Here is a 25,153-nt window from a genome sequence, read left to right as displayed (position 1 = left end):
AGCCTTTGCTAAGCCAAACACACTACCATTTACGATTGCTTAGGGAAGGGAGTTGGAAGCAGAATTAAAATGACAACTGAAATCTTGGTGACTCACTGGTGCCTTAAGGAGATGATGATTTGTCTCAAGTCCTGTATGCCTGCCTCACCCTGTATCCTGCACTTCTGCAAACTGTCACAGCACACAGCATACGGTTGCTCTGGAGAAGCACATTCTGCCGCCTCCCTGTTTATTCCCCTTTGATTACCGTTTAAGGATTTCCTCAGAGTGTAACTACTATGCAAGCAAAACTAGTTAGATCTGGAGAACAGATATTTCTAAAATCACTGAGGACCAAATGTGGTTCTTTTCCTTTTTTCTCATGAAAGAAATGTTGCATCTGCTGCCATGGCAACCGAAAAGCGCTAAAGACAGCAACTAGAGCTGTGGAATACTGCAGGAAAATTTGAATTACTTGCTACATGGCCCCTACTTCCATTAACTCTGTCCCCAAGTGATGGAATCTTGGGAGTTCCTTGGCCTTAGCTTCTGGAACGGCTCTCTTCTGCTTTGACCATCTGTATTTTCTCTACCAAAGGCTTCAGAAAAGCCCCAGCCAGGAAAAGGGGGCTGAGAGATAGCAGAGACACATTCCTGATGCTGTCACTTCTCTTGCTGGGTGATGTGACATAAATAACATTCCTGAGCCATTGTCCTTTTTTAATGCAAAATTTGTCCAATAACTACATTCATGTGGAGGAGCTATGAGCATTAGTGGGATAACACAGATGAAGCAGCTGTAGCTCATGGTAGGTGCAGTGTAGCAGCTATAAAGGGTAGGAATACAGGTTCAGGGATCCTACTGTTAGGACCGTGTCCTAGTCATATTGCTTCTTACTAGTCAGAGCTGGTTACCAAGGCAAGTTACTTCACCTCTCTCAGGACTCAGTTTCCTCATATATAACATAGTTATGATGACAAGAGTGGTGATATCAGCACCTCCATCATGGAATTGTAGGGACGAAATGTTATGTAAGGTCATATATATAAAGCATGCATGTATATAAAACAGTGCCTGACACATTGTGGCAATCAGGAAGTGCAAGCTGTTATTATTATTATTATTATTATTATTATTATTATTATTATTATTATTATTATTATGCCCTCTTTCCCCTTTGAGTTGATACTTGTAAAAATCTTTTCTACAGATTTCACTCTGTGCAAAAAAGAGTTAACATAGCAAACCTGAGACTGCCATCCTTAAAAAGTCATGCTTGCAAGGGTGGCCACTGGCAGACTTCTAAGAATTTAGATTTGGGGAAGGTTCTCACAATTTCCTAGTAAGAACAGCTCACAGTGCCTCAAGTGTTTGTATAAACAATTTCCTTTCCACTGAACACTTGCTTTTCTCCTGGGAGTCTGGAATCGTGGTATATGCCAGGCAGAGGGTGCCTACTTGACCAGCCCCCAGTAAAAACCCTGGGCCCCGGGTCTCAGTGAGCTTCCTTGGTAGACGTTTCACATCTGCTGCCACAGGCTATTGTTGGAGGAGTTAGGCATGTCCTGCTCTGTGATCCCACTGGGAGAGGGCTCTGGGAGGCTTGCACCTGGTTTCCTCTGGACTTTGTCCTGTGTTCCTTTCACTTTGCATCATGAGTATGACCACACGTAAGCCCTCCTAGTGGATCATCAACCCCAGGCGTTGTCTTGGGGAGCCCCAACACACACTGTAGAATGCAAAGCATTTTCACATTCGCAACCTCATTTATGACTCAATCCATTCCTACCAAGAAGGCATGATGGATATGGTGCGATCCCCTTTTTACAGATGAGAGGCAGATCCAGTGAGGCCCACTGACTAACCCCAGGATACACAGCTTAGTGACAGCAGCCTCGGGCTGGAGCTCTGTACTCTGGAAGCTGAGTCCCAGTCCCCTAGTACTTGGTCTCCATCCCTCCCTCCCTGGCCCAGTCTGGGAGGTGGCAACGAGGTGGCAAGGTGGACGGCCAGGACAGCTCCCACTGCCTACATTCTGAGGTGGCCTGCCACTTTGTGTTCATTGTCTTAATTGACATCATAACAACCTGAAGGTAAAGATCAGTATCCCTATTTTTGTAGATGAACAAGGAGCCTCAGGAAGTTGAGGGACCTGCCCCAGGTGACACATACACACGTCGCGGAGACTGCCTCAAGAATGAGGCCTGTCTGCATCCAAAATGCACATTCTTGGCCATTTCATTGTAAGGCTTGACATCCAGGCTGTCCTTCTCTTGCTGTGCTCGTGACTCAGCAGGTCCAGGGACTTTAAATCCTCCCCTTCCAGTCTGACCTCCTGTTCTCCCCAAATCCCTGAAGTTCCCTTACTGCTCAGGTCTTGTTCTAATATTTCTTAACCTAAAAGTCTTTGAACCTCTGGTTTAGCTTTGGCTCCATCTGGATATAAAGTGTGGGGAGTGGAAGTAGAAAAGCCATGAAGAAAGCTGGCCAGTGGTAGCTAAGAAAGCAGGCTCTAGGGGCAGACTGCCTGGATTTGCAACTTCTTAACTGTGTGACGTTAAGCAAGTAACTTAGCCTCTCTGGGCTTCAAGTTTTCTAAAGTGTAAAAATTATACCAGCTACCTCAAAGACTTGAGGTGAGGATTAAAAGAAATTACACACACACACACACACACACACACATATAATGACATTATATATATAATGATATTTTACACATACATAATGATTTCATATATGTTATATATAAAGTATTGCAACACCAGCCTGGTGCTAGTGAGTGCTCAGTAAATGTTAGCTATTATTACTATTGCAATGGTTATTCTGTAAAATGTTCTGGGCTTTGAATCAGAGTATCTGGGTCCCAGCTGTGCCACTTTGTAGCTGTCTTGTGGACTGTGTAGAAAAAAATCTAAAACACCTCTCTAGCCTCATGACCCAGGACAGGACTGGGCACAAAGGAAATGCTCAGTGTGGGTCTTTGGAAATGTTTCAGGTGACCTTTGAAAGCCCTACTTGTCTCAGGCCTCAGCATGAGGACTGGAGGACAGACTGTTCCCGGAGCTCCCCACCGGGTCAGGCATTCATTCTTCTGTGCTCCATTCTGTTCCCAAGAATCCTTGAGGTTTCCCACTCCTGCTGTCAGCAATAGGTGTCCTCACAGAAGGGGCTCAGCCGCACGCTCCTCCACGAGTTCCATTTATCTCGGACAATCTGCCCCTCTAGGATTACACTGATTCAGACTGGTCGGGTTCATGAAAACAAGCAGCTGACATATTTCAGCAGCTTCTGGCTCCTTTGGATATTAATGGATTCTCACGTCTGGGAAAAATGCTACAGTGCCCCATCACCTAATTTAAAAAGCGATAAGCTGTTTTTAATTTGCTTTATGTGCTAATTCATCACAACAACTTTTATAAAAATGCCATTAAGACTCACACTTTCCACCCTGGGTGCTTTTAACAAGTTCATTAGACAAGTAGAATTAGACACAAATAATGCAATGCATCTCCCATCCCTCCTGCCCCTCCTGTATTTCCAAGTGTGATGGCCCCTTGCCAACAGGGACGTCTAGTAAGGGAGCAACAGCTGCGCATCCTCATGGCTGTGCAACATGACTATACGATACCTGGGTACCTGACTGAAAGCATGCTTATTAAGTGCCCATCATGTGCTAAAGACTTTGCATTTATTGTCTCACTCAGTTTCCTGGGTAGGCAAGACAGCATATGGGTTATATGCCAAGCTTTGGAGAGAGAAGAGACCTGGGTTTAAGTCCCATTCCTCGTGAATTTTGAGCATGTTACTAAACCTCTGAGATGACCTCTTAGCTACAGATGACCATCCCCCATCTATGAAATGCTGATAATGACAGTATTAACTCAAAAGACTGTTATGGATGCAGCAATGGGATGATGCACGTAAAGTGAGCAATACCAACACAGAATGAATGCCGCTTTATTATTTTTGACAACAATCTTGCCATATAAGAATTTTTAATCTTGTAAAGGAAATGAGACTCAAACAGCTGAAATGAAAAAAAAAAGCTAGTCAGTGGTAGAACCAGGATTCAAATACAGATAGTGTCGGAATCAAAAGCCCATGCTCCTGACTATAGAGTTCGGCCTGTTCCTGATAAGGAATGTTGTACTTAGCCCTCATCCCCAAAGGTTTCATTATCTGAGGGTCACATTTATAATGACACCATGGGGACATGCTGAATAGTTCACTGAGTGTGAATTCACTCCTCATAACTGCCCTGCAATGCATGTAGTAAGCTTGTATTACAGATGAGAAAATATAGAATAAATATATAGCTGTATAATTCATGCAACGCATACAGTGTTACACTAGCCATCAAGAGGTGGGCAGGCCTGAACTCAAACCTGTCTGCCTCCAAGGCCTGTGAACTTCCTCCTGCACCAAACACGGGGTGGTTTTGCAAGCAACCCTTTCTCACTGAAAACACCCACATTGGTGGGTTAGACTGCAGGAATATTCAATAAACATGAACCATCACAGTGTTGGCATTTTCTATGTTGGTCAGAGGATGGGGTTTTGGCTGAACCACTTTGAGACTGGCATGGCAGAGAATGACGAGGCTGGAGAGAACTCCCAGGCACCCTGCCACTAAGAATAGGAAAAATCACTGGCTGTGTCTCATGATATGAGGATATGGGAGGGAGAATAATCCCCCAGTCCTCACCCCATCCAAATTTGTCCACACCTTAATTCCAAGAATCTGTGAATATGTTACTTTATATGACAAAAGGAATTTGTAGGTATGATTAAATTTAAGGGTCTTTAAATAGGGAGATTATCCTGGATTATCTCTCTGGGTGAGTCCAGTCCAATAATATGAGTCCTTAAAAGTGAAAGATAAGGCAGAAGAATAGGTCAGGGAGATGCCACATGAGAAGGGCTTGACTGCCATTGCTGGTTTGAAGAGAGAGGAAGGTAATTTGTCACAGCAGCAATAGAAAACTAGTAACAAAGGACAAGGAAAAAGATGATTTAGCAGAGGGAGGTAGAAAGCAAAGGCCTCCAGTTTGATGATCCTGCCAAAGATTCTCTGGAATAAAAACAGCTACTCAGCAACAGTAATAACAAGCTCCTGAGTGCCTGTTATGGGCCAGGCCAAGTGTAAAGTATCTTTGCTTTACATAATTTCATTTTATGGAATCCCCGTAAATAGCTTCAGGTATATAAGTATGGTTATTTCTACTAGGCAAGTTAAAAAACAACTTAAGGCTTCAATTACTTATACTTCATTCAATTCTCACAAAACCTCTATGAGATACATATTATTGTCCCTACTTTCAGATAGGAAACTAAGGCAGAGAAGCAGCAGCCTTTTCCTTCTCTCAAGTTGCAAAACAGTCTGCTTGCACCTCTTCCGGGAAGGCTACCATGTCCAGTGTTGAATGGGAATGTGTCTCACCTCCTCTACTGGATCAGAAGCTACTGAAGGTCAGGAGCTCCCAGATCCGGCCTCTATACAGTCTTTGCAGATTCATTTCTACATGAGCAAATGAAGCAGCAAATTACTCCCTCCTGTGCTGTGAACTTGTTGGGGCTGGAGAAGCCTTTGTTTCCATGACAACTTTAAGACCCAAGAAGGAGAGTGCTTCGGCTTCACATCCTTAGTATCTTGAAGTTGAGGCTTCCGTTTGATTAGAGGAGACAGGGTTCTCACCTTTCTATGTAGCAGAAAATAAAGTCTGCTCTCTGCTCCATCCCACTGTGCCTGGCTTAATGAGGAGAGTGCAAAGAGTTAGGTGGCACATTCAAGTGAGTCCACCTCTTTCTAGCTGAGTGTCATTGAGAAAACCAGTGGACCAGTGGAACCTTACTTTATCAGTAACATGAGCCCTAATTATTCCTGAATCTCAGCATATTTATAGAGATTCAATGAGATGACATAGGAAAAGCAGTTAGCACAAAACTGCCAACAAATAGTTTCTTTACTTCACCCTTTCCCTGCTCTAGAGAGTATTGGAAGGAGAATATAATATGGCAAATATGATATAAAAGTACATATATAGTAAACTCTCTTCTAACACTTCTAACACATCAGGGGATGTGGGAAAGGATGGAGGCCTGGGAGCAGATACCTGAACTTTAGGTGCTAGTATTTAAAAAATCAGCCATTTCCAATTGCTTTTTCTCTTTAAAAGCATTCATTCACCCACTCATGAGTCTACTATTTCAAAACCAGAGAAGGCACGCTGGAAATAGAAAAAAGCTCGGACAGAGTTAGGAGAGCAGGCTTCTAAATTCTGGCTGCAGAATAATCTCACTGTGTGATCTGGAGTAAATCGCTCAACTTCTTTGGAGTGACTATTAAGCACATAGTAGGCCTAACAATGTGTCAGGCATTGTTCTAGTACTTATTACCTGTGATTCGAAAGCTACACCTTAAAATGCGGGCATTGTTCCCATGTTATAGAAGGGTAAACGCACTCTGTGCCACGGATTGTGATGTCACAAGGGTTACGCCATTTAATCACTAATGACATCGTAAGGCAGGTGTGTGCTCTCCACAGACACTTATCAAATGCCAGACTGCTTCCTTCTTTGTTGGGAGGGTGCTGGGAAAATGTCAATTTCTACTGTCCCCAAGGAACTAGTCCGTCACTGTCATGACTGAAGATGGAACTAATTGGGCACTGGCTAGAGGTCCTCACAGCCTGGCCTCCTCCACAGCTGTGACGTTTTTATCAGAATCTGGGAAGAAGCATCACTTCCAGGGGCAAAAACTCTGTCGCAGTCTCTGCTAGTCTCCAGTGCTCCCCATTCCCTGAGGCACATGGTGTGAGCCGACTCCCCGTGTCCACAGGCCTGTTGATCATTTCAGACAAGTCATCACGGAGCCTCCAGGGCCAGGGCGCACTCCAGCCTGCTCTCTCTCGGGGTGTCCTTGCCATCTGTCTGGTCAGCTTACGTGGCAGTGCCAACTGACAGGACCCCATCTGAGGGAAGCGGAGGTAAATGGGAGCCTGCTCAAGGTCAGGCTCGACAGACCACAGCGAACGGTACTTCAGGTTTCAGGGCTGGATGAGGCTGTAAAGATGAATCGTCTTAAAAATCATTGTCTTTCTCCCCAAATGCCATCAGCTGGCTACTCAGAAAATGAAATGTGGGAAAGAGGAACATAGGATGAATAGCCTACGTTTTATGACAGTTCTAAAAGCTCTTACAGACTGGACTTGTTTATCAGGCAATCAGGATATATTAATCAATTTATTTCATAAAGGCTGCCACAGCCCCGACTATAGCCTTTTATTTCTGATTTGAGCTAAAAAAAATGTAGATAAAGCTTTAGTATTGACTTTTTAGGATCTTACTACCACAAATCAGTGAGCTTGCAGTAAAGAAAAAGAAGAAATACCCTGACATGGCATTTCATCATTGCTGATACATAATTATAATTTAACATTTAAATTTAGATGTAGAAGACTCATGTAAAGAGCATGAGACATGGACATCAGATAATCCTGGGCTCAAATGGTGGCTCTGCCATTTAAGCCACTCTGTGACTGTCATCTCTGTACCTGGGTTTCCAAAGGTCTAAGAGGGGCAAGAATCTCTGTCCAACAGCATCCTTATGAGAATTACACATATAATGGCTCTTAGAACCCAGGAGGGGCTCATTATTTCTTTATTCTTTTTTTATTGATGTATTGTATTTATATCGGTTTCAAGTATACAATATGGTGACTCCACAGTCATCCATATTATTACATCCTCACCCCTGCTAGTGCAGCTACTGTCTGTCAACATAGGAAGATGTTACAGAACCAGTGCCTATATTCTCATGCTGTACTGCCATCACTTTGACCAACATATGATTGTAAAGTTTTGTGCCTCTTTATCCCCCTCACCCTACGCACCTGCCCACTCCCACTAACCCTTCCCCTATGGTAACCACCAGTCACTTTTCAGTGTCTGAGACTACTGCTATTTTGCTCATTCTGTTTTGTTTTGTTTTTATATTCCACAAATAACTGAAATCATATGGTGCTTGTCTTCCTCTGTCTGGCTTATTTCACTTAGCATAATACCTACTATTTCTTAACTGAGTCTAAAATCTCAATTTCTTCCCTGTGAATCCCATCCCTTCTGTCTAGTGTTGCTCATGGAGTACAAACCAAGCAAGCCTACCCCTGCTTTCCAGTAACACTTTATTTACTGACTGACAGATGAGATCAGCAGGCATGGTGCCTGGTTTAGAAAAAGTGATGGGGAAAGGTCACTTCTCTCATGAGCATGCCAAAAAGGGAAGAAAGCTATCCCAGAACATTTGACAAGACTACCCCAATCCATAGCGGCCACTTATCAGGGTGGGTGATGGAATTTACACACCACAGGACCAGCTGCTGGGCAACTGTTTCAGCTCCCCAAGTGGTGGGTTCATGTTTTTGTCTAAGAGACATGTGATATAAGGCTGGAAGGAGGTGAGGGCATTAGTCATACAGGCATCTGAGGGAACTGTTCTAAGAAGAAGGAAGAGCCAGTGCAAAGGCCCTAAATATAGTTAGAACTGAGTGTGTGATACATGCTATCACAGGAGTTAGCATGGGGTGCTCTGGGGTTGCAGAGCAGGAACTCTCATTGGGTGGTCAGCAAGGAGTTGATGAATGAAGGAACCCTTGTTCCAGATCTTCTGGCTGGGAGGTGGTAGCACATGTGTTCACCCCACTCAACCACCTTGCAGGCATTCTCCCAGGCAGCCCCCTTTGTTATGCCCCATCCCACATCCTCACAATTCAGCTCCTTCCCTAGGTCTCTCCCCATTCCTACCCCTCCTTCAAAGTAGGCACATGAGCTGGGCCAGAGAACACCTTCCCTTCTGCTCTCACACACTCTACCACCACTTGCAGAGAGCTGATGGCTTTCAGCCAGGTATTTTCTAACACTGTTTAAAAAGTTGAAGCATTGACCAGATATAAAGAAATAGGCACACTGGTAAGGATGCAGAGAAAAGGGGAGCCCTCTTACACTGTTGGTAGGAGTGTAAATTATTCAACCGTTGTGGGAAGCAATATGGAAGGTTCTCAAAAAACTAAAAACAGAAGTACCATTTGACCCAGTAATTCCACTCCTAGGAATTTACCTGAAGAAAACAAGATCCCTGATTTGAAAAGACATATGCTCCCCTATGTTTATGGCTGCACTATTTACAGTAGTCAAGATATGGAAACAACCTGTGTCCATCAATAGGTGAATGGATAAAAAGATGTGGTACATATAAACAATGGCATATTATTTAGCCATGAAAATAATAGAAATCCTGCCATTTGCAACAACATGTATGGAGGTAGAGGGTATTATGCTCAGTGAAATAAGCCATGCAGAGAAAGACAAATATCAAATCATTTCACTCATCTGTGGAGTATAAAAACAAAGCAAAACAGAAGGAACAAAATAGCAGTAGACTCATGGATACTGAGAAGAGACTAGCAAAGGGGAGGGGTTGGGGAGGGTAGCTGGGGAGGGAGAAGGGGATTAAGGGGCACTATAATTTGCAATCACAATGTAGGTAGGTCAGAGGGACAGTAGCACAGCACGGAGAATACAATTAATGACTCCATAACATCTTACTACACTGATAGACAGCGACTGCAATGGAGCGGGTAAGGATGTGATAATATGGGTGATCCTGAACCACTGTGTTTTGTATGTGAAACCATCATAAGAATGTATGTCAATGATACTTTAATAAAATACAAAAAAAGAAAGAAAGAACCATAAGATCATTCTGTAAATTTCAATCCATTCTCTGATACCCATGACTTTCTCTGGGAACCCTTTCTGATCCTAAGCAGAGAGGGCTATCCATTTCCTCCTCCCTGCCAGGTTGCTACCCCACACATGGCCTTAGTTTTGCACTTAGCAGGCCACACTATAGTTGATTTGCCTGGGGGTCTGTGTTTCCCTTTGAGACTGGTCAGCTCCTGAGGGCTAGGAGAGAGCTTCATTCCTCTCCGTATCTTTTGCACGGAGCGCAGGGAGGTGCTCACAACACTCACAGCACGAGGCTAAATTGAACGCAGCTGCATTCAGAACCCAAGCCGCGTGACCTTGGGAACATGACTTCATTTCTTTGGGTCTCTTGCAGTTACCTCATCTGTAAAATGGGATTAAAAGTATTATATTTAATCAACTTTAAGATGCACCTTTTTTTTCTTTCTTGTATCTCATAATATCGTAGGATGTTTCTTACCATCAATGCCATCTCATAGTTTAACTGACACCATTTTTCCTTTCTTGGTTATACACAGACTGCATCTTATAGTTGATGACAAACTAGATTCACTGAAACATGGTAGGAACCATCTCACAGGTTGTGAAATGAATGAGTTATGGATAAAAAGCCCTCAGAGCTGTATGTTATACTGCCCTTATGCTGTTACATAAGGTGGATCACCCCATCTTTCTGTACATAGTATTTTTTGCAAACCTCTGTAACACTCTGCTCAGTGACTGTCCAAAAAGTGATGACAGACCAAAAACTGTGCTGTAGCCCGACTTGCTCGGGAGCGTTCTGTCCACAGTTCTGCTTGATTGAATGAAATGTCTGCAGGAAATGTCTCAGCTTCTGCCAGCAGTTCATGAATTTAGGGAAAGAAAAAGAACTATTAATATCCAGAATATTAGGGCTTATACATTTAGTGTTGATAGCTTCTGTGCATATTACCAGTATTTTATCCCAATAGTACACTCCTATAACTTTAGCACTGAAGTTTTCAAGCTGAGCCATTTTCCATGCACCTCGGGTAAGGCACCCACGCATTCATTCATTGGTCTACTGAACATCTACTGCATGCCAGGCAACAGGCAGCACAAAGAGGCAGCCGGATGTGGGTCAGTTACTCGCTCTCTGGCTATAGGCAAGGTCCTTAAATTCTATTTCTTATTATGCAAATTAAAGATTAATTCTTGACTGCTGTGGACTGAATGTTTGTGTCCCCACAAACTTCATATGCTGAAGCCTTACCCCCCAGTATGTACAGCCTGTGGGAGGTATTTAGGATTAGATGTGGGCAGGGGAGTGGCTTTGTGTTTTTAAGAGTTATGAGAGAGCTTGCTTCTTTTTCTCTCCCCATATGAGGATACAGTGAGAAGCTGCCAGTCTGGGTCCTCACCAGAACACAATCATGCCAGCGCCCTGATTTTGGACTTCCAGCCTCTGGAACCATGAAAAATAAATTTCCACTGTGTATAAACCACGCAGCCTGTGGGTCTGTGGTGCAGCAGCTTGAACAGACTACGACACTAATAGCCACTGTTGGGATTAAGTGAAGTAATGGACAGAACTCCTACGGCATTGGAGCCTAGATACATGGGAAACCGCATGAATAATAGAGACTGGCACAGAAAACTATGTTACAACTGAACTTCTGTGGGGTGCAAGAATGATTTAGTCCCAATTTGCATGTGTTTTATTATCAACCAATTTTACACTTATCTGGCTCTTACTAAGTGCCAGGCCTTCTGCTAATGGTTCTACTGCAATAAGTGCAAAGGGGGATTGGAACGTGGGCTGGAGTGACGGGCAGAGGGCCTTCTTCTCCGATGCTGCTCTTATTCACTTAGTAAAGCTATTAGATAGTCCTATGGGACTACTCTGAAACAGCCAATACACACAACTTTTAGGTGCCTGAAGCTGTGCACTCACTCTTTCAGTCATACTTAATGAACACTTACTACATGCCAGGCATGAAGCTAAGTATTGGGGTGATAGTGGTGAACAAGAAAAACAGGCCATTTTTAGAATCTAGAGAGAAAACAGATGTAGAAGAAATAAATACCAGTATGACACATCTTAAAAAGCATAGAGGCAAATAACCCATGAGATACACAGAGGAGAGGAACAGATCCTGCTGCGGGAGAACAGGTCAGTGAGCTTCCAGGAGCAGGCGCTGTCTAATCTAAGACCTGCAGGATAAACGTGTGTAGGCTGAGAGAACACCTGTGCCGAGGCTCTACAGGAGGAAGCGGCAGGCGGTGAACGTGAAGGGAGACCAGCCTCCTGGACAGCCCAAGCTGAGACCAGAGAACAAAGGGGAGGCCAGGTCCTGGAAGGGAAGTGCACTTTCTCCTCACAGTGATGGGAGGCGTTAGGGGATTTTAAACAGCAGGCTGTACTGAACACCTCTTTCTGTTTGAAAGTGGATCAGACAGCAGTGGATTGGGCGAGAACTGAGGCCAAGACCCCAGTCATGGGCCGAGGTAGTAATCCAAATGATGGCTGGACCACAGGGGCGGCAGTGGGATGCACAGAGATTGCAGACTCTGGCCAGTGTCTGTCTCTCTCACCAAAATCTACTGCAATGTTTCAAAGTTTTATTAACAGCTAAAGCCATTTTTTTCTTTAAAATAAAGGTTGTAGAAATGTAACAATTAACACTCTGATGAAAACAAGGATGGAAAACGGACTTCTAACCTCTTCTTCTCTCCAACTGCACAGCAGCCCAGAAGCCCATATTAGGAACCCTGGGGATCCTTAAATCAGAGCTTGAAAATCTATCTAGTACATTAGCTCCAAAGCATTTTAAAGAAACCTCTCTCCTCTTTTATTGATATCATGACTCCCCCTAAATTCTCCTCCAACTCTAAGTCCATTTGCTTTCAAATGAAAGCTTGATGGAAATTCTCCTTGGAGCATTTTGGGAGAACTTAGCCAGGCCTCCTTGAGATAACTAGAGCGACACTCGAATGTTCCAAGCTCTGATTACAGGAACTCTGCAGGATGGACCTGGGACAGGTCCTCTCAGGTACAGGGTGCCACTCAACGGAATTCATTTCAGCAGATAGTTATTGTATATGTTTTGAGTAGAAGACTCCTTCCTGTTCTCTAGGGTTGCTTACATTGACAAGAAGACAGTTCCTAGAAGAGAAATCTTCTTGTGAGAAGGTTGACATGACCTTAGAGAACAAGAGGAAGCTCCCAAAGGAAATCAGTGGCACCCCAGTGAAGCGTGTATACAGACTGAGAGCAATTTGACAGGCAGAGAAACATTTCTTCAAATGAGAGAAGAAGGGAAGAGAAATTGTTGCTTGATACCCTTTTTTGCACATTAGCCAAGGCTTGGCTTTAATAAAGAAGCAATGGGAAACAAACCTGAAGTTGGCCAATCAGGTCTGATCGGAGTGTGTAAATTGGGCAGGGAAGCATGGTCGGAATGGGCCACAATGGCTATTGCAGAACAGTCAACATCCAGTGGAAGGTAGGCTGGGATAATGCTGGGGAAGATGTCCAGACGAGGAACCAGAGGTGAGGCCCATGCAGGTGCTCAGCCTGACCCCTGGATCATGGTCCTTGGAGCCAGCAAGATCCACAGCTCTAAGCATCAGCCCAGAACGCAAAGCCACAACTGTCCTTTCCTCTCCCACAGTACCGTTTTCAGTGATCAGATCATTATCTGGGGGCCACCTTGGGCTTGGCCCAAGTTCTGTAGTTGTTCTCCATCTGCTCTCTCTTCTCACCAGGGTCCCAGCATTAACTGCTTCTTAAACCCGCATATACAGTGCTCAGTGCTAAAAGATGAGTAAGATAAGATCTGTGCCCTCACACAGTGTAAGAGTCTAGTAGGCAAGACACCACTGTAAGCAAATAAATTGTATTTAATTGGTTGACAGCAACAGTAGAAGCAGTGTGATCTGTCGGGGAAACCAAGGGCTGCCCATTCTGAAGGATGAGTGTGGCAGTCTCCCACAGCCACCCACTTCTACGGGGCTGGCAGGAACTCATGCGCTGAGAGATCCCAAGCTTTTCTGACAGTGCCAGGAGTTAAGCCACAGAGCGAAAGGAAAGCTTTTGTAACCCAAGCTCTGGGTGATAATTTTTTTTTTTGGAGAGGGCATCTCTCATATTTATTGATCATGTGGTTGTTAACAACAATAAAATTCTGTATAGGGGACTCAATGCACAATCATTAATCAACCCCAAGCCTAATTCTCAACAGTCTCCAATCTTCTGAAGCATAACGAACAAGTTCTTACATGGTGAACAAGTTCTTACATGGTGAATAAGTTCTTACATGGTGAACAGTGCAAGGGCAGTCATCACAGAAACTTTCGGTTTTGATCACGCATCATGAACTATAAACAATCAAGTCAGATATGATTATTCATTTGATTTTTATACTTGATTTATATGTGAATCCCACATTTCTCCCTTATTTTTTTTTTAATAAAATGCTGAAGTGGTAGGTAGATGCAAGATAAAGGTAGAAAACATAATTTAGTGCTGTAAGAGGGCAAATGTAGATGATCAGGTGTGTGCCTATAGACTAAGTATTAATCCAAGCTAGACAAGGGCAACAAAACATCCACGGATGCAGAAGATTTCTCTCAAAACAGGGGGTGTGTGAGGTTCTAAGCCTCACCTCTGTTGATCCCCAATTTCTCACCTGATGGCCCCCCTGAGACTGTGCCTGTCTTAGGTTGTTCCTCCCTTGAGGAATCTTACCCGTCTCTGGCTTACCAGCTGTCTTCTGGGGCCATACAGGGAAATGTAAAGTTGGTAAGTGAGAGAGAAGCAATATTCTTTAAAAAGGCTAGCTTTTTACTTCTTTGCAGATATATGCCCTGTGGCTTCTATGCCCAGCATTTATCTTGAGGTATCTTTACCACTTGGAAGAATTATGATACTCGGTAATTTTCGATATGAGGCACGAATTCTACTAAAGGGTTGTAATTAACTTCCTATTGTTTTTAAAATCTGATATTTAATAAACTGTTTTGGTGGCTTTAAATAATTTCTAGTAATATTTGTATAAAACTGTTAGAAATATTAAAAAAATATTTATTTTAGTGTTGTCTTTTGTCACTCTGCTTTGACATATGACATGCGAATACCAGTTACCTATTTTTTTTGAGATAAAGATGCCTTAGTCTATCTCATAGTACAGGGTTCGAGAGGAATAGGAAATGAGGAAAGAAACTAATAGTTATTAAACACCTGCCATTGGTTAGCCACTAGAGCAGGCACTTTACATATGTTGGCATTGAATAATAAGAGTGCTGTGAATTTGTTACTAATATCTTCATTTTACAAATTAAAAACAATGGGGTTCACAGATATGGCATCATTTGACTATGGTTACCTAGCAGGTAAATGGCAGAGTTAGGACTGGACCCAGATCTGTCAGTCCCTGTGTATGCACTCTCTACTGTGTCTGCCTCTGCAGGGCACCTTTTCTCCCAGAGAGGAGCATTACATCCTTAGCTCTCAGGAGGTGATTAACTAAAGCACCTACTACTTTCATGTTAACATTCATTGGCTCAGCACATGTGGTATAACCACTTACTACACACAAAAAAACCAGTGCTGTGTGTGAGAGTAAAACCTGGTCCCCTCCATCCATGAGATACCAGTCAAGTGTGGGAAATAATCAATGTGCACAAATGATTGCAGGACAAGGTGTTCTGCAAAGGGTGCAACAAAGAATGATGAACACCATGCTATAGAATAAATTGAAGAGAGATTAACATCAACTCCAATTACCAGACAAGACTTCGTGGACAAGGTGGCATTTGCAGCAAGCCTTGAGAAATGCATATGACTCGGCTGAAGAAAGGTGACAATAAAAAACATCAGAGGCTGAGGAAACAGAGTGAACGAAAGCATCAAGTTACAAAAGACTGCTTTGGATTTAGAGGATTATGCATGGTTCAGAACCCCAGGAGATTACTGGCTCTGCCTGGGCCTGTGGTGGGAAATGAGGCTGTTAAACTAGATGGAGGACAGCATACAGAGGGTTTTGAAAGTGCTGAGGAGGTGGTTTAGGTATCATTCTGAATGTAAGGAGTCTCACTTGCAGAATCTCACTATTCCTGTTGTGTGTATGGGCAGACTTGATGTTAATAGTAGCCATTCATTCCTCTATGCATGGATTCGATGATTGAGATTTGTTTTGGAAATGGTCAGTTAATGGAAAAAATCAAGCAGGTGGTTGGAAATGGTAATTTTACACTCAGGAGCAACTGAAGTCTAGAGATAGGTTTAAGTTATTCATCCAGAGTTGATCAATGAAGCTATGTTTGGCCCTCTACCCTTTTCTCTCAAAGTAGTAGTACCCCAAGTTTTAGCCAAGTACATTGCCATGTAGCTAAAAGATGGCATTTCTCATATTTTTGTGCATCTAGTGATATCCATGAGACTACGAGCTGACACATACAATGTACGCAGTAGTGGTATGTAGTACTTGCGGAAAGCCTATTTAAGAGGACTTCTATTCTTCTGCTCTTTCTGCTTTTAGAAAGCACACATAATACCTGGTGCTCTAGCAGCCACACTGGTTCAGAACCCCAGGAGATTACTGACATTAAAAGTGAACCCCAGGAGATTAAGGACAAGGACCTCACCCTAGGAATGGCAGATCAGTGTCCTGGAAGGAGCCTGGAGTTTCCTGACAGGTTTGTGGACTGCCATACTAGCCCCGAACAGCCTACTAAGGTGCTTCCTATACACATGAGATGCAAAGCAACTTTTTCCTTAAGTCTCTATTATTTGGGCATTTTTAAACTCAGTCACTTCTGATATACGAAATAAAATAAATTGCCAATGAGAGAGAGGAGACTGAACCTTGGAGATCACCTACATTTGAAGGAGTTCAGGAACCTGGAGAGTTGAAAGTCAAATCCAGATTATAGGTGGAAAATTTATGAGTCTGTGTGTGGGGGTGAGCGAGAGATGGTGATGGAAGTTCTATGCAGTCTAAAGTGTCTGCTTCTAGGAATAAAAAACAAAGGACTGAAGGTGGAGTTGCTAAAAACTAGGGTGATTCAAGCCACTTCCAAGACAGACAGTTGGGTAATGCAAGGCCAATTTTACCCCTAACTTTCCAGTCACTTAATTCTCTTCATATCCCCTGGGGAGGAAGGATGGGGAATGGAAGGAATGTCCACACAAGGGAATGTAGAGAGTGGGAAAAAGTATTCTACCCCAAATAAAACAGGGACTTTGATTATAGCTATACTTGAGAATATGTCCACCTTAAATTGTTCTTTTGCCCTGCATTTGGCATTATGAGTGAATGCCCCTTTGTTCTAGCAGAGGCTGTGTGAAGTCTAAAACCTGCCTAACAGTGATGGTGAGGGGTTACTGATGAAGAACTGTTGCCTCTTCCCTATTCCCTCTGCTCCATCTGTGGCTCTGCATCCCTCAGATCTTCAGACCCGAGCAACGTAGCCATTTGTATGTACACTTCACTAAGTTCTGCACATAAAGGGTAATTTTGGTTTTCTCTAACGAATGCAAGTCCTATTATGTGTACGGTAGCTTAGTGATAAGGGTTTCTTAGATGCCCAAGTCTGTTTGTTCATTGTTTTTTTTTCAGGAATAATACACAGTGCTGACAGCTGTTGACAAATCACCTTCTCATTTGTTATTCAGCCTTCACAGTAACCCCATGGAATAAGCAATTTTATTCCCTGTTATTTACACTGAGACCCAGGGCAGATAATGACGAGAAGGCTGATGATAAAGATGGTGATCATATAAATAGCCATCACTGACTGAATTAGTACAAAGTGTTAGGATTATGTCTTTTAAAAAAACATTCACAGCAATCCTACAAAGGTGGATTTAGTAGTCCCGTTATATAGATTTAACCAGTGGAGATTCTAAGAGTTCAAGTACCTTAAATAAAGGTCACACAGCTAGTAACCAGTTGAGTCAATATTCAAACCAATGCTTTCTGGTTCCAAATCCTGGGCCCTCTCCTCTACATCACAATGAACATGCTAGGCAGCATTTGTGGTACACTGAGGCTCACACCTCACCAGCACATAACATCACAGCTTCATATACATGTCATAGCTGACCCTGTGATGTCCTGGGAATCTGTCACTCACCCTTATCTATCTTGGGGAATTGTTAGATGGTGAAGATACCAGTACAGACATTCCATTCACTGAGACCCCCTGAAAGAAGCCTGAGCTGGAGACACAAGGCTGTAAATGGCAAAATCACTAGAAAGGCTTGTATTTGAATAAGGACAAGAATGTTTAAAGAGCAGGGCAAATAATGGGATTTAATTTAGTTTATTTTTGTTGTTGTGCCAACAGAATTATTTTACATTGTTTCTATGGAAATTAGTTTCAACTTAGTACAATCTGTGCTTTCAGTATATTGAAAGAATAAATAACTAGGGAAAATAAGAGAACACTTTAGTAAGGTTTAAGTAGGTTTTTTCTTTTCTCCAATAACTTCTGTGTCCTTTCATGTTTCTTTTCATTCTAATTGGAAATCAAAGATAAACCAACAGAGCCCAAATCTACATAGCAAACGCCCACTCCTCACCATTCCTGTGTAGCTTACTCATCTGCGCCTGGTCTGGCGGATCCTGTTAGCAGATCATTCCCTCCATAGGGGGAGCTGGCAGTAACTCCCTCCAACCCAATTCTGTACTACTGCATTTAACGTTGATATTTTTAAATGAAGTGTTCTTTGAACATCCCCTTATTGAAGCTGTGAAAATTCTTTTAAAATAAAATCAAAAGGATTTCAGGGTGCTTCTGATGTATTTTCTTAATAAAGAAAAGTCAAAGTGTTAGCATAGCTGGAAGTGAAGATTTTGAAAGTTCTTGCTTCACTTTACGTGATCTCTGTGTTCTAGGAGTTGTAGAAGAAACTGTAAGATACAACCTTCTGTAAAACTTGATGAGGGGGCTGGGAGTCACGATCATATTAAGAGCTCCTTTTATTTAGCAACTACTGTGTGATGGGCTTTCTGCTAAGCAGTTCACAGCCATTATTGGAGTTCTCATAAGAACCCTACAAGGGAGTAGGTTTTTATTATCCGTGTTTTATAGATGAGGAAATTAAAGTCTAGAGAGGTTGACCAGCCTGTGTCAAGATTTATCTGATCAAAAATGAGAGCTTATCTTAGAGAGTCATTGTGAAGATTAAATAAGATACTGTTTGCCAGGTGGTTTGGCATGCTGCAGAGTTGCTGTTTAAATTAATACTCATCTTATCTTGATGCCCTTTTCAAAATTAGTTTCAAGCATTTCACCATCTCCTTAGCATTTGAGATCTTGAAGTACTTCTGTCTGGGAGAAAACTGACAGTGCCACGATTCACTGTTTTCATTTAATTTATCAAACAGCAGATATTTGGTTTGTTGACCAGAATTTGTTGGCTGCTCACCATGGATCATTCCAGCATATTCTTGGAATTGCTTGGAAATTAGTAAAATAATCCCAACTATTTGTATGTTTTGGGTTTTCTATGATAAATCATTGGCCGACATGTCCATGTTGGGTATGGTAAAGGTAAGATGTATGATTGTCTTCTTGTGACATGGTAAGGTGTTAGCTTGCAATTCTTTTTTTTTTAACTTCTACCCAATCATTTATTTTAGCAAAATATGAAATTCAGTAGATGAAAAGTACACAAGTCTTTCAAGACACGATAGACAGGAGTAAGATAGAGTGTGCTGGAACAGGGTTCAGAGGCCTTAGATCTTAGCTGCCACTCTCTGCCACCGTCTGGATGGCCTTGTTCCAGCCACTCCTCCCCTAATGGCTTCTCAAGGTTGTCACTTAAAAATTGAGGACATTGTCCTCCAGGATGTAAGTTCCCTTTTTTCTTTTTCTTTTTCTTTTTTTTTTTTACAGGATGACCACCCAACGTTTATTGTTTCAGACCCATTTAAAAGGACTTCCAGAAAGCCTGGGCACATGTACACTGGCTTCTTCCACCTTTCAAACAAAATCAATTTTCAAATGCACACACTCTCTGATGTATCTGGAAAAGTCTAGAAAAGTGTTACTAGGAGGAAAACTTTTCCTCTACCAATTTAGGTTCAAGTGGCTGGGGGCCTGTGAATTAACCCACAGATTAATTGAAGAAAAACTTATTATACATTGGGTGTATTCAGGAACATGCTTCAAGGACTAGTTCTCTACACAGCCAGGGAGGTTTTCTATACCAGCTTGAAGGGTTGGGGAGGGAGCTTTAAAGCTTCAGTGAGAAGCACAGAAGGTTCTGCTCGGATGTCTTCAGGCAACTTCTCCACGGTCCTGATGCCAGGTCAGGGTCCTCCCTTACAGAAGGCCATGCGGAGAGGCTTCAGGGCAGCTGCATGCTCAGGCCTCTTTTACTCACCAAAGGGAAGTTCAGGAAAGGCTTTCGCCTGCAGCTGCTGTTTGTTCCAAATGTTCTCAGTGTAAAGTCATCTTTAGGCCATTCTTGTGGGCTTGGTCCCTTCATTTCCCTGCTTGAGGTTTGACAGGAAGTTTCATAGGCATGAAGCTGGGTGGACTGCTGTGCGTGGAACTCAGCCGCTGCACCCCCCGCAGATGTTGGAGACAAACTCCCCGGGACCAGGGTCGGCTCAGGATGGGCTCTGGCCGCCTCAGGCCAGCCCGGCCCGGAACCTGCTACACAGTAGCCACGGCTGTGCGCACCCAAATCCACGAGACAAAGAGGCTCACGACCTGTGGAGACCAGGAAGTTCCCTTTTTTCTTGAAGCTGACATGATGAAGCAGAATCGGTTGGGGGAAATTCTGCTATTTGTCAAATAATATTTGGGATAGAAAAGAAAGCCGCCTGGTACCTGTACTTCTGGACCCTATTGAGGGACATGACCTCCCACAGTTTGATAAAAATTTTTTTAAAACACGATGTCAGTGAAAGATTGTTTACATTAATTATTAATGAGTTACCTACCTGTTTGCTTGTTTTAGGAGGATTGACGCTCTCTCTCCATAGGGACTGAATAAAAAAGATCTCCATCTGTCATAAAGTTTCATAAAATCTCCCTATCATCATCATCCTCATCAAGCTAGCCAAGACAGAAAAGTAATTGGCTACAAACACAAGAACAATTAATTTTCTTTTGAACCGATTGGATCAAGGAAAGGGATTGAGTAAATATCTTTTGTCATGTCTACCAAGAATTTCATTTCAAGTTGCTATTGCACTTCGTACATACCCTAATCCAAGGAATTTAAATTTATAACTGCTAGACTTGTGTGGTTACTTATCTGTCTCCCCCACTGTCCCCATGAACAACTTGAGGGCAGGGACCCGTCTTAATGACTAAGGCATTGGCTGTGGCGAGCATAACCCTGGTACCTTGGCATAGAAAAATTAAATTGACCATTTCTAACTGTTACTTGATCTTGAGACTACAAGCCCAGAGTTCAACCTCAGGACTTGGTTGCATCAGCGTTTACATTGCTCTGATTGTGCTGAGGAATCCCTTCAGACTGTAATCTGAAGCCTTCAGAAAGGTTGATAGCTACATCCTTAACTCACCTCTCAAACTGGTTACTCAGCAACGGAACTGAAAACATTATTCCTCCTCCCTGTCACTGCCTCCCTGCCTTTGCAGTTACATAAAACACTTTGATCTGCATCCAGAAAATTGAGGAGGAAAAGACAGACACTATAATGTAACAGTATCTTCATGAAGTCCTTGTGTAATTTGAAAACTTTAGGAACTTAGGTTGAGAATATGATAAATGCAGCTTATAAATCATTTTATAATTTCTAAATGCACTTACAAAAACGGATGCAGTTTTCTCAGAACTTCTGTCCAATGCAGAGCACACTTGGCACACTTCCCATCGTGTGTTATGTCACACTGAGTAACTATTTAAACACTGGGCTAAAAAATGTTTGTTTACTACAGGGTCCTTAAGAGACTTTAATGTAATCACATGCACTGTGACTGTACAAGAAGGGTAAGTGTAAATAATATGCAGTTGTTTCACAAACCTTTGTAATGAATGACTTGGAAGGGCATATCTTAGAAAACACTGGTTTAGTTCAACTCAGGCATTTCATGGATAGGAGTACTACTGATGGTTTACCAAGTAAGGAGACTCAGTCAAGGATATTCAAATAGAGTAGAGAGTAGTTACTATAAAGCCAGTAATGAACTTCAGGTATTCTGGTTCCTAGTTCAGAAGAGCATCCCTGTTTCTACTAACCCAGTGAGAGAATTTTCTGCTGTAACAACACTATACCTTCGGTTTCAAGAAGCCCTGTCTGTTTGCCCAGTAACTATTGGCACAGTTAGTACAATGGGTTGCAATCTCTGAAATACGTTTGATACAATATGACTTTCCCAGAAATATGATTTCCCAGAGTAAGAGTATGCAAGAAAAGTATTAAATAAATAATTCTCTTTCTCTCTAATTATTGTTTATATATTAGAACAATCTGCCCAACTAAACTAAAAGCTAATGGCAGAGGAAATGGGACACATGTACATTTTTTTTCTCTTTCTCTCTCCAAAAGGCTAGCAATGTTCTGTCATTCAAAAGCAATCTGTTAAATGCATCTAGAGACTGATGAATGTCTCACAGTAGGTGTTTGCAATTTATTTTATCTTATGGGGAGGATTCTATGAGAATAAATGAAATGCAGTATGCAAACCTCTGAAAATAGTACCTACACAAATAGTAAATGCCATTTACCACCCCTGCTATCAAGTATATACATTTGCTTTATTGCTGTGTTAATGCATGGCAAGAGCGATTGACTTTATCTTGACTCCATCTCAAGGGCTAGTGATTTCTGCAGGAATAGTGAATCCAGTTGAAAACTATTACCTCCTAGAAATAGAAACAGGGAGACATAAACAGGAGTGAGCCATCTGATTCTTAAGTTTTGGGTGACTCATTGTGAGCCCGGAGTAAGCAGGTATGACAAAACTCCGTATGTCACCACCCCAGGAGGGAGGCATAAGGAGAAGTCATCCCTAAGTACATTTCAAAGTAGACTGTTTACTTGACTTCATCAAATCTTTAATTTTCTTTGCAATGGTCCCATGGACTTAAAGCTAAACTTTTTGCAGAAGTCCTTTAACTTTCTATTTGAGACTGCTCTTTTTCTGAAGCAGCAACAGAGTGAAAAGAATGCTGGACAGAGTGGAAAGACTGGGAACCTGGTTTGGTTTCCCCCATGTATTAATGAAGATTTTGGCCTTTCTGTGTTTTGATTTTCTCAACTATAAAATCTTCACCTCAAAAATGCTAAGTACCTCCGTATTTATGCTACGTATTTACAGTGAGGGGTGCTGGGGTGGTGCCATTAGAGGATAAGTAAAGTGGAATCTAATGGGGAAGGCAAAAAAAAAATAACTAAATGGATGATCAGAGGACTTCAAGAGTTTAAGCAGAAGTCCTGCTTCCATCATCATCAACTTTCATGTTTCCTTTATTTACTAATGAGAAAATCAAACCAGAGTTAAGTTACTTGCCATTGTCACCCCCCAAAATGCTAATTTTCACAACATCCCAGTGTCAAGTCATCAGACTCATTCAGAGATCTAAAATATAGGTTTTTATTTTTTTGAGCAGTAATATTCCTGAAAAGCCATTGATAAATTCTTTTTTAAAAAAACTCTATTAAGTACAGTAGAACAGGTTGCTACTGAAAGACTTCCACTGTGTTTCTCTTGTTTTGAATTTGATTATTTAAAGAATGAGGTACATCTAAATTCTTAACATGGTCCCTGAAAGTCATTATAAATCATAGTGCTGTTTCTTTCTGATGTTTTTATGTCAGAAATCCTACATGAGGAGGTATTTGGCAGGTAGAACAGTACAGAAAGAGGGATAAAGTACAGATTAGGAATCAAAATAAAAATCTAAATAATAATGGCTGCCTTATAGGATGTTTGCTATATGTCAGGTGCTTAAATTAATCTATTTTCTCTCTTCAACATTTTTTCCCCACTTTACACACAGGGAAATTGCAGATCAAAATAGTGCAATGACGTGCCTGTGTCACACAAGAGGCTCTGGATGAGATGCTGATCTGGGACTCAAATTCTGTTAAACAATGATTTTGTAGGGCACAATGCAATGGAGAGGGCAGAGGGTCAAATGCAGGGCTGCTTCCCTTCATCCTTATGAGCCAGGCAGGGACAGCAGGGAGAATGGGGGTTTTGAGTGGATAGAGAACATGTCACTCCCAAAAGGAGGAAATATTGCCTAGAGAGGGGACTGGTCTGACCAAGTGGAATGTTAGGGAGATCTGTGCTAAGGCAGAGACCACGTGGACAGACTTGGCCAAGTCACACAGGAATATTCATCCTGTCTGGAAATTTCTTCAAGCTTCAGGAGAAAAGGGCCATCTGTTTAAACAGGGCAGCTCTGAGGGAATGGCTTCATGGGGATCTGTTAAATATGATGAGACTTCAAGCCACATGCCGCCATGAAAGCAGAGAAGGAGCGGAGCTTATTTTCCCTTGTCTATAGAAAAGGAGTGAAAGCTATGGCCGGTTACTTCATGTAGAGTTTTGTTCAAGTAGTTAGTACAGTGCTGGAACATGGCAACTGCTTAATACCTACTTACTACTATCTTTCTAAAGACCAGTAGGTGTCCAGCACCCTGGACATGGATCCCCTCAGTCTAGCACCTTAGCCTGCACCTTGTCCAATCAACATGCCAATTACAAAATATCACTGGGGAGCGTGAAAAGTCTACACAGCACCTTACAAGTAAAACTCTCGGATTCACTGCTAATTAACCTACAAAATGGGAATAAAAATGCCTATTAATTTCCAGGATGTCTGTGATGGATCTAAGAAGATAACGTAAGCACTCTATAAACTGTAAATGGCTATCCAAATGTGAAGGGAATGTCAGTACTGATATTACTATTATTGCTTGTTGCTATTTTTAGAGTACTCGGGAAAACATCTATTTTCATTAAGAAAACATTTTAATGAAACATTTTAATTTTATTCTGAGTACCTTGTACCAATAAGTAAATGGTAATGGGGAAAATGGGGAAATCTATACTTAGGTTAAAAGACAGGTGAGGTATTATATTTCAATAAATATTTGTTTGTTTTGCTTCTTAAACAAATTTGTTTTTATTAAATTATTTTAGTTAAAGTAATTTGTCAATAAATATTTATTAAACCAGGTTACCACACAGGAGGCCATAGAGTAATATATGAAGAGCATTGGAATTTGAAAACAAAAATAGTCTGATTTCAATTCTGCCTCCTCTTACGAAATTTCAAACCCCTGACTCCAGCAAGGGTTGCTCAGCTTTGTTCTAAGATGACCTTGAACAATTTCCATACCATTCTGGGCCTCCTTTTCCTCATCTTTGAAACAGAAATTGTACCACTCACTCTGCCTAAACAAGGGAATTTGTGAGGATTAAATAAAATAATGGGTAATGCCA

The 25,153-nt window shown here is 42.0% G+C and overlaps 1 protein-coding gene across 19 annotated transcripts in view; it reads right to left on the bottom strand.

Moving 5' to 3' along the window:
• Positions 1–25,153, bottom strand: part of DLG2 (discs large MAGUK scaffold protein 2) — a 1,871,010-nt gene that overhangs the window by 55,655 nt on the left and 1,790,202 nt on the right. The window lies entirely within an intron of this gene.

The sequence above is a fragment of the Manis javanica genome, chromosome 11 (genome assembly GCF_040802235.1).
Source record: "Manis javanica isolate MJ-LG chromosome 11, MJ_LKY, whole genome shotgun sequence".
In the NCBI taxonomy this organism is placed as follows: domain Eukaryota; kingdom Metazoa; phylum Chordata; class Mammalia; order Pholidota; family Manidae; genus Manis; species Manis javanica.
Note: the sequence above shows the minus strand (reverse complement) of the source record. Positions and strands in the feature narration are given on the sequence as shown.